The sequence below is a fragment of the Triplophysa rosa genome, linkage group LG7 (genome assembly GCF_024868665.1).
Source record: "Triplophysa rosa linkage group LG7, Trosa_1v2, whole genome shotgun sequence".
In the NCBI taxonomy this organism is placed as follows: Eukaryota; Metazoa; Chordata; class Actinopteri; order Cypriniformes; family Nemacheilidae; genus Triplophysa; species Triplophysa rosa.
The window spans coordinates 24,113,653-24,122,919 of record NC_079896.1 but is presented as its reverse complement, the minus strand read 5'-3'; the positions used below and the strand labels follow the sequence as shown (position 1 = coordinate 24,122,919).

The window sequence follows — 9,267 nt, the reverse complement described above, 5'->3', positions numbered from 1 at the left end:
ATCATCAATCCAAGCCTCCCTCCTTGTTTTCTTGCCCACGGTTTCTCTCTCTTTCCGCTCGTCTCTCTCTCCCGCTCCCCATCTCTCCAGCTGTATCCATTTCCTTCTGGCAAAAAGGGACTTTATGAATAAATGATACTGAATAGCTGAAGGTTCAGTTACTAAATAATGAATTTCACCACCAAAAACACAACAACTTCTCCAATCATAAAATACCGCTCCCCTTCCGTATTGATTGTGCTTTGCTTTGGCAACCAGATGCAGAGCAACACGGGCAGCATCCATGTGTGCGTGAGAGAGTGTGATTCTGTGCAGGAGTTACACGACTTCCTTCCACCCAAAAGCAGTGGAAGCCGGGGCTGACGCTCCAGAGCCGAGCCTGGGCACCGCTGCGGTCCCGCCGGCTTTTTTCCGTACCGAGCGGAACGTGCCGAGATGGAGAGGCGGAATATAAGAGAGGCGGGGGGAGAGGGGTGTTGGTGTCGGGGAGGGGGGTTCAATTCAGCGAAAGAACTTCTTCACGGGACGCCTGATACACAGTAAGTGCGGTCATCTGTTCTGTGGCTTTTTCCAGCGAAGGGTGATGGTGTTGTGTGTCAGCACGCGTGCGGCACGTTGAGGCGGGCAAGAGAGAGGGTGGGGTGGGTAAGGGGCTGATTGCACGCTCTAGAAAGTTTGATTCAGACTCGCTGGTGTTCTCTCACAGTGTTATGACCCGTGTGGACGGGCGCGTGTGCGTGTAGATTGCTTCACACCTGCCTGAGCGTGTCATTGTGTTGAACAGGCCGCAGTCTCAGAGCTTTGCGAGACGGGTCAGGTGTTGTTGTTTTTCTCAATGAAATAGTGTTCAAATGATTTTTTTTTAACTTACGCTTAAGGCAGATGTCGCATTTTAAATAAGGATGTCACAAAATAAAAAAATAGTGATATTAATTATGGATAATATTTTACGTGTGTTTTTATGCATATAGTACTCCGCAAAATATTGGTAATATTCATGTTTGTTTTTTAAAAGTATAATAAAAATATATAAATGGACTTAAAATAGATATCGCAAATACTTTGAAATAAAATGCATTAAGTACTGGAGTACAAATATATTACAAAATAAAGAAATAAATGATATTCAATCAAAACCGGTGAAAACTGATTACGGTTATTAATTAGATGTTTGTAATAAAAATATCTAGATATTCAACAATAACCATGTTTTTAAAAATCCATTTATTGGAAATGAAATGTTGATATTAAATCAATCTTTGATGGGACTTTGAATGCAGATTGAATCTTGAAATTAGATTCAGATTAAAACTCACCTCCCTCCCCCAAAGTCAAACAATCACATCCAGACGGAGTAAATGAGTTCAGGTTACCGACCTCTAGTAAACAGATTCAAAATTGCAGGCTGAGTGTTAAATTATTGACATCTCAATGAATATGCGAATGCGGCGATGATGTCATAACGCAAGCGTGTGACCTCACCACGGCGAAATGTGTAACAGTTTAGAATCGGAACAAACCCTCTGCGTCGAGATAAAAACCATTTTGGGTTTTGCTGATGTGCGTTGGGTGCATTTAGCATTGTGTTGTGTAGTTTTAATTTGCTTTGAAGTTATTGTGTTGCGTGTGTTCCCCTGACAGATATTGCAGCTTCCCTTATGGAGGAAAGTAAAGTCAGTTCATGTTTCATGCATTTCCAACAAGGTTTAGCAGATCTGCAGGGAATGAAGTGTAAACAACTGAACTTGTTTAAGAGAATTGTATTCTTAACTACTAATTTCTTACAGGATATAGAAGTAAAATACGAAAACACTGTAATTCATTCTGCTTGCACCACTTACTGTATAATATTTCTACATATCGTACAGAAATATTATACAGTACTAAGCAATACAATGTAGATCGTTTTAATTTTAGTAATGCTACGTATTGTTGTTTTCTTGTAAACGTAAGAAGATTAACGTTGAATAAGATAAACATTTGCAAATCCTTAACAGTGATTACATCATTGTAATATTTATGTAGTTAATTGCAGGGGTTTTTTGTATACTGAATTGCGACTGGTCAGGTCATCCTGTTATGTAATTCACCATGTTTACCATGCTTTTTCTTCCTTAATACAGTAATATTCTCCTTAGGAAATGCAAATGTATAGTTTTCAAGGTTTTTGTTACATAGTTCAGAGACCTCAGATGTAGATGTGCTCCATTTTAGAATATGTGAGCGGGGAGAGAGACTTCATGGCAGAATTTCAGAGCACACTATAAAAGTTTGATGTTAATAAGGTGATTTTGGATTGGAGATGACAGGTCCACTCTCCTCTACTTCCCCCTGTCTGACTCAATTAGACGCCAGCACAGAAAAACTTCACATTTTCACGCAGATGAGATGCTTTCACACAAGGTTGCTTATCCATTTTTAGACTACATATTTTTACACACGTTTTACAGTGTGTGTACAGTATGGCCCCGCTTTTGCAATATTCACGAGACTGACAAAACCAGCTTCTGACAGGAAAGATAGCACAAGGACATTTTGGTATGCATATTGTTTAGCACTTGTTTTGTCAGTAAATGTATATTGTATTTAGTTTTAGCGCAATCGTGATTAATCTCATCCAGAATAAAAGTTTGTGTTGACATAATATGTGTCTGTGCACTGTGTTTATATAAACGTTTATTCGTTTTTATATTTTATGTGTTTACAAATTCAAAATGATATACACAGTACACAGACATATATTTTGTAAACACAAACTTTTACTCTGGATGCGATGAACAGTTCTATAGTTTGAACTAACCTTCTGTTGATATGCATCTGGGTCAAAGACGAAAAAGGCTTTAAGCATAAAAACAATACGTGTAATACTGCTTTAAATTGTTGTTGTTAAAACATTTTGGAAAAGTTTTCTGTTTCATTTAATTGCATTTTTGTTTTTGTTTTTCTGAGCAAAAAAAAATAAATTTTCCCTGATTTACAGAAGACGCCCATTAAAATGTCATTCAATGTAACAATCTTGTCAGACATATTTACAACAAAAATCAATTTATGACATATTTAACGACTAATTACTTTCACCCCAAATGCTAATTAGTTGTAATTTGACTGTTTTTTTATTTCCCACTATCCTAAGTTTTGCATTAGTCGATAAGAATTTTTTTGCTCATTTAAAGTACAATAAAATGTATTATGCTCCCTTATTCTTTTATATATTTGAATATGTAAAAGTCAGAATAAGCATGTTGTTTGAATTTGTACATAAATATTGTGTTCCACTGAATGACAACGTAACATTATTTCAACCAAATTTTGACAGTTTATTCTCCAAAAAATTAGTTGAAACTAGGGCTGAACGATTAATCGAAATCGAATCGCAATCGCGATGTGAGACGTTGCGATTTGCTAATCGCAAGAGGCTGCGATGTGAAAAATAGGAAACGCGTCTGTTCCAAGCCCGCTTTGAGTGGCATTCTTGCTAACCAACAGAGTGAGCGCACCTCCGTTATGCCTAATCAGCACTGCCCCAGCCAACTGCGTAAACGTCCGTCATTAAAAAAACAAACGTACAGAAGGCAGGAGAGAGAGAGTGTGTGTGTTATTATGGCATCTGCAGAGTCAGATCGATCATATTAGGCAAATAAATACTAAAGAACCGTCCAATTCAGAAGACCGCACACACAGCCTGTGTCATACTCGCGCGACTCTTCCCCGCGTTGTGCGTCTCGCGGACGAGCCGTTTAAACTTGACGCGCACACACAGCCTGTTTCGTAATGACGTTTATAGTACTTGAGTCCGGCTCCACACGGGCATCTGGCAATATGGACGAGGCTTGACGCACGCTACGCACTTGACGCACGCCCTGTGTCAACTCACGCCTAGCTCCGCGTTTCAAACAAATGTAAATTCTATCTAACTGTTTTGCTAATTTCACTTGGATGAAATTAAACATTCAGCACATTTTTTACTTGTTTTAAAAAATCCCACATACTTAAACAATAATAAATCAGCCTATGTAAACTATGAACTATTTTAATAATTCACTAACACAATAGAAAATGTTATGGATTTAAGGGTTACAATGGGAGTTGTATTTGTTTTAATGGAAACTATAATAGTGTACACTGGTATTTGGATTGTATTGGTGTGATGTAATCTGGAAGTTGAGAGACACATTGAATAACAGTAAGCCCTATTTGAATAATGCCGAAAGCACACTACAAAAATTAATTTTGTAATGGTTTTAATGGAAACAATTAAATGTTTTTATTTTTGTTGTTTTCTTTCAGGGTAACTATACCCATACTGTGCTCCACACAACAATATTGAATTGAAGCTTGAATTAGAAAAGTTAAAATCGCAAATCAAATCGCAATCGCAGTGTCTGTCAAAAATATCGCAATTAGATATTTTCCCCAAATCGCACAGCCCTAGTTGAAACCATAAAGTAGATATTTTGCTTACATTTAATGTGCTTTCTATGGACATAAAATCACTTCTGTAAATTTCTTTTGATGGGGACATCGTAACGTCTTTGACCCATCTATTTTTAACATAAAAACACAAGGCCCTTCCTTAGGGTCACCAACTCTGTGGTGATAATATTTCGTCCAGTGTTCCACACAGCCCACATCTGTTTTACACCCACATCTCGTGTCATAACCGCGACCCTGACATGCGTTGGCTCTGTAAATCACCCTGCGACTCGAGGGCCCCAAGTCCCCTCAGCTGCCCCCGACCCCCTCAGGCACAGCAGGATCTCCCCTGGGCCTGAACCCTTCAGCTGGAAGTGACGAGGTTGAGCTGGTCATTATTAAATCTCTTGCTTGTCTCCCTCGCTCTCGTTTTCTTTCCTGCTATTCCCCTGTGAGCAGTAGAATCATCTCGGCCCGGCCCGCGAGCTTCCTTTCATGTCTGAGATTAGGGTACGGGGGTAGGGGGGTTCAGTGTGCTCTCTCGAAGCATCATGGGTAATAAGTGGAAGGCCCTTGGGGGCACAGAAGAGAAAGGGAGAGGGAGAGAACGCGGTGGCTTTTTGAAAGTAGGAAGGTTGTTTGGTAAGTTGAATTGGGACAGTCGTGACAGAGATGTGTCTCCTGCAGCAGGGCTTTTTTCGTCTGGAGAGATGTAGATTTTGTGGGAAATGCATTCAGTCTTTAGATGTTCACCAGTTCAGTGGTCCCAGTCGTCCGTGTCGTGCTGGAAGTTGTCGTAGGCAACAGGTGCAGGTACTCTGCATATCAGATCTGATGTGTCGATCAGAATATTCCAATTTTGCCTTTATTGTGTGTTGTACTAAAAAATTTGCTGTAGAAATGAATGATATTGTAGGCCAAGTTTATACTTGGTGTAAATATGCTGTAAAATCGATTAATCGTGACTAATCGATTACAAAAGAGTTTGGGTTATATGATATACAGTATGTGTGTCTTGTGTAATTATATGTATATTTAAATACACAAACATACATGGTTATATTTAAGAAATATGTGTATTTATATTTATACATAATGTTAATTATATTAATATATATTTAAGTAAACTTTTTTGATCGATTAATTGTGATTAATCGATTTGACGGCACTATATAAAGCAGTTTATACATAAATGTATACATTATACATCAGTTTTTATTTAAATGAAACCCAACAGAGAACTCCTGAATCTCCTGAACTATAAAAGATTAACATTTGAGCAATAAAACTTTTCTCTGGGCTACAAAATACAACAATACATAAAACAAAAGAAAACAGTTAAGCATTGTCACAACGTTTACTCAACATCAGAACATTTGCGTTTTAGTTCCCTGTAAAATCTCATGTCATTATCTGTTTTCCCCAATTATTCAAGCAAAAACAAAGCTGGATTTGACACATCTGCACCATAGCAGCTCAGAAAACCTCCCCTCTCACTGTCATCCCTGAGCGATGTGGAGTTTTCGCAACTTGGCTCGGGATGTAATTTAAAGCTGCTATTTTGTAAAGGGTTCCTCTGTTACGACTAATCCTGTCCGAGTCCCCGGGAATTATTAGGAGCATCAATATCTTTAGCATATTGCTGGAGGCTCTCAGACACTATCTGGTTTCATTATTGGTGTCAGTTCAATTATGGCTCACACCCAAGTGTTTTTCCACCAGCGAGTAGCATCAATCGACAGGACCATTTGACGAGACGGAACCACACACACTCGCACGCGCACACGCTCCTGTCATCCGGCTAATGTAAGACAGCGGCATGCGTAATGGATGCTGCATTCTGGGCCGTGGTGCGCAGCTGAGGCTGCCGAACCCATTTTCATCAAATATTAATGAAATGGAAGCGTACACCCGGACTCCTCCACCACTGCGAGGGAGAGCGAGAAGTGGAATGTGTTTAGCAGTAAGGTCTGATGACCGTAATTAGGACCTCTCCAATTAAAAATTCAACAGCAGCAGTTTATTTCTGAGCATGAATCTTCCTCTCGCTACACCATTTATTTCCTTTTACAAAGTATTTTATTTTACGATGCTAATTGAAGCAGGCTTTTTACCCTGCGAATCTCCCTCCATGTCTCTGGCATCCATTTTCCGCTTTGGCCCGTGATGCTTTCGGATGGTACAATATCTCAGTGTGTTCATTTCTTGTCTTTTATTGGGTGGACTCTTTATCCTGGTTGTTTTTTTTCTGTATCTATTCTTCGCTTTCTTCTCCATTTCGTAATTTCTCATGAATTTCTCAATTCTGAAGCGTTTAAAACTGCCACAGAAACTGGTGTTTTCTCCATCAGCTGCAGGTTATGATCAACCAAGACTTTAGGTCTGCTCACGCTAAGGATGATAACTATAGACGGTTTTGGCAGCAACAACGTAAACAAATGTTATGTGACCCAAACTTCCGGCAGACCTCCGTAAAGAATCAAGAACAACAGTCCCTGTAGAGTACTGTAGATTGTCTTATTACAATTAATATAAGCTAAAATATTAATATAAATTAAAGTTAAAATAATTTGTTATATTATACAGACCCAGGCGTGTGCGTCCGATGAAACCATCTATAAAAATACCATTTTAAAAATGGTTAAATTTAAGAGAATAGCAACGTCCACATTGGAACTGTAATAGTACGGAAGAAAACGGGGATCCCCTTCAAAACGATTTTATTACAGCTGATGAACAACAAAACTTTAACAGCCAATCAAAGTCCATTTGAATTTAACGGGTTGGCATATTTAAAATGTGATTCTGCATTGCACACACTTTAAAATAAACATAACATTATCGTAGGCACTAATAAGGTTATCATTAGGTTATCTAGTCCTCATTGATGTTGTGAACGGTCCTTGAGCTTAAACCCCTGACACATGCTCTTAATTTGTACAAAGAAAGTGTATTCATGGCGATCATACTACGTTTTCTAGGTTTTTTTACATAAATTTCTATTTTATTAATTTGAAGATGCATACTGTTTCCCATACTATACAAAATATACCAAAAACAAGCATGTGCTATTTAGAAGTGACTGTTATCCCACAGGAAAATGTTGCTCGTTCATAACAGGAGATTTGATGGAGCTGGAACCCATTCTGGGTTGTTTTAACCCATTGTTTGGTCAAATACAGTATATAGACAATTTCTGGGCCATTTAATCCAACAGCTGGTTTGTCTCTTTTTGACCCAACGCTGGGTTGAAAATAATCCAGCATTTTTTTGAGTGAATGCACACACACACAACAAAAAAAATCTATATTTTAAATCATATCAAGTTGGATGAAAAATAATGGCTTCTTACATTTTTTTGTTCACTTCATATTTCCATTGTTATCCACATGCTCATGTTCTTCTGAAATGTGTAAAATAAGTATGATAAATATACAGCCACTGAACAAATTAAAGTTAAATTTTTTATGTAATCAGCATTTCTAGATGTATTGTGGTCATTTTCTAGTCCAGTGTTTGTTGAATTTCGACAAAATCAAACCTCAGGAGTGACAAAGTCATCCAGGAGCAATCTGACAGCATGACGACACATGAAAACTGTGATAAAAATCGAGGCTATCACATAAAAAAATAATCTTTTAACTTTTCCTGAATACATGTTCAAATATTACTGTTGTATTGCTTAAAAGTGAATATGAACTTCCTTTTCTCTTTTCTGTTATTTTGACCACTCCAGTTATATCTCCACTTTTCATTTTCTGCAAAAAAATGCAAATAGAAACAATATTTTTATTTTAAGTTTGGGAGAAATATTGTTAGTGGTTCACAGAATAAAACAAACAAAAAATTGTAAATTCAGAAAAATTGAAAATAATTTTGAAATAGTCTCTGAATGTTTTCCGCGGCTATATGTATGCCCAAACCTTTGACTGAAAGCTCATGTCAGTGTGCATGTGAGTTCCTGAGATTGCGTGTGTTTATTTCCTTGCTGTGATGTAATGTGTTTATCTGAATGAACCTCCATTCGTTTTTGCTCCTGTCAAAACCAGTTATCTTTGGTGTTTGTGTGTTTAATTTATTCTCCCCGACATATGTCTGTGTTAAACAAAGCCCTGGAGAAGCTCAGTTTAGACGAACAGAACATAGAAGATGAGAGCAGAGAAACACTTTGGTCGCCACGCTTCTGATAAAGCCGGTAATCGTCTCCTGTTGACTTTAAAGTCGTATTGGGAGAGGAACAATGGAAAAAGCTAGTGTTTCAGAGCACACGCACGCAAATGCAACAGATCGGATGGTTTCAGTACGTTAAAATATCTTCCTTTCATGGCCCTGTCACCTTCTCTCCCTCTCTCTCTCTCTCTCTCTCTCTCTCTCTCTCTCTCTTTAGCAGCACTGCTGACAGAGACACAGAGAACAGTAGCACGAGAAGATGCCAAAGGGTTGTGAGAGAGAGGGAGAGAGAGCTTTCCCTTTGATGTCGTTCAGCAGGCGAAAAACAAAACAAAAAAAACAAAAGGAAACAAACAGTTGTGCAGAGGTGCAGCGGAGCCCGAGTCTCCCTGTCTTCATTCAGATCTGAACGCATTATCAACAGCACATCTAAATCCTGTCACAACCACAGCCGAGCGGCCCACTGAACCACAAACCAAACCAAACCTGCTCTCATCTTCATCCTAATGGCTTGCTGTTAACCCTAAAAGTGTCTTTAAGAGTAGAGTGTTACTTCAAGAGCATGTCAAAATAAAAGGTTTACGTGTATAAAAACACAAACCTTCAGAATATAAGGCTGGTGTTTGAAATTCAGTCTTGGATTTGATTTAAATCCATAGTGGAATAGTTTTACAAATATATTGC

The 9,267-nt window shown here is 38.3% G+C and overlaps 1 long non-coding RNA gene across 1 annotated transcript in view; it reads left to right on the top strand.

Moving 5' to 3' along the window:
* The first annotated feature begins 504 nt into the window (after window positions 1-504).
* Window positions 505-9,267, top strand: part of LOC130557321 (uncharacterized) — a 92,051-nt gene continuing 83,288 nt past the window's right edge. The window contains exon 1 of the long non-coding RNA XR_008963288.1: window positions 505-539. This is a non-coding gene — a long non-coding RNA (uncharacterized LOC130557321). The remainder of the gene's footprint in view (window positions 540-9,267) is intronic.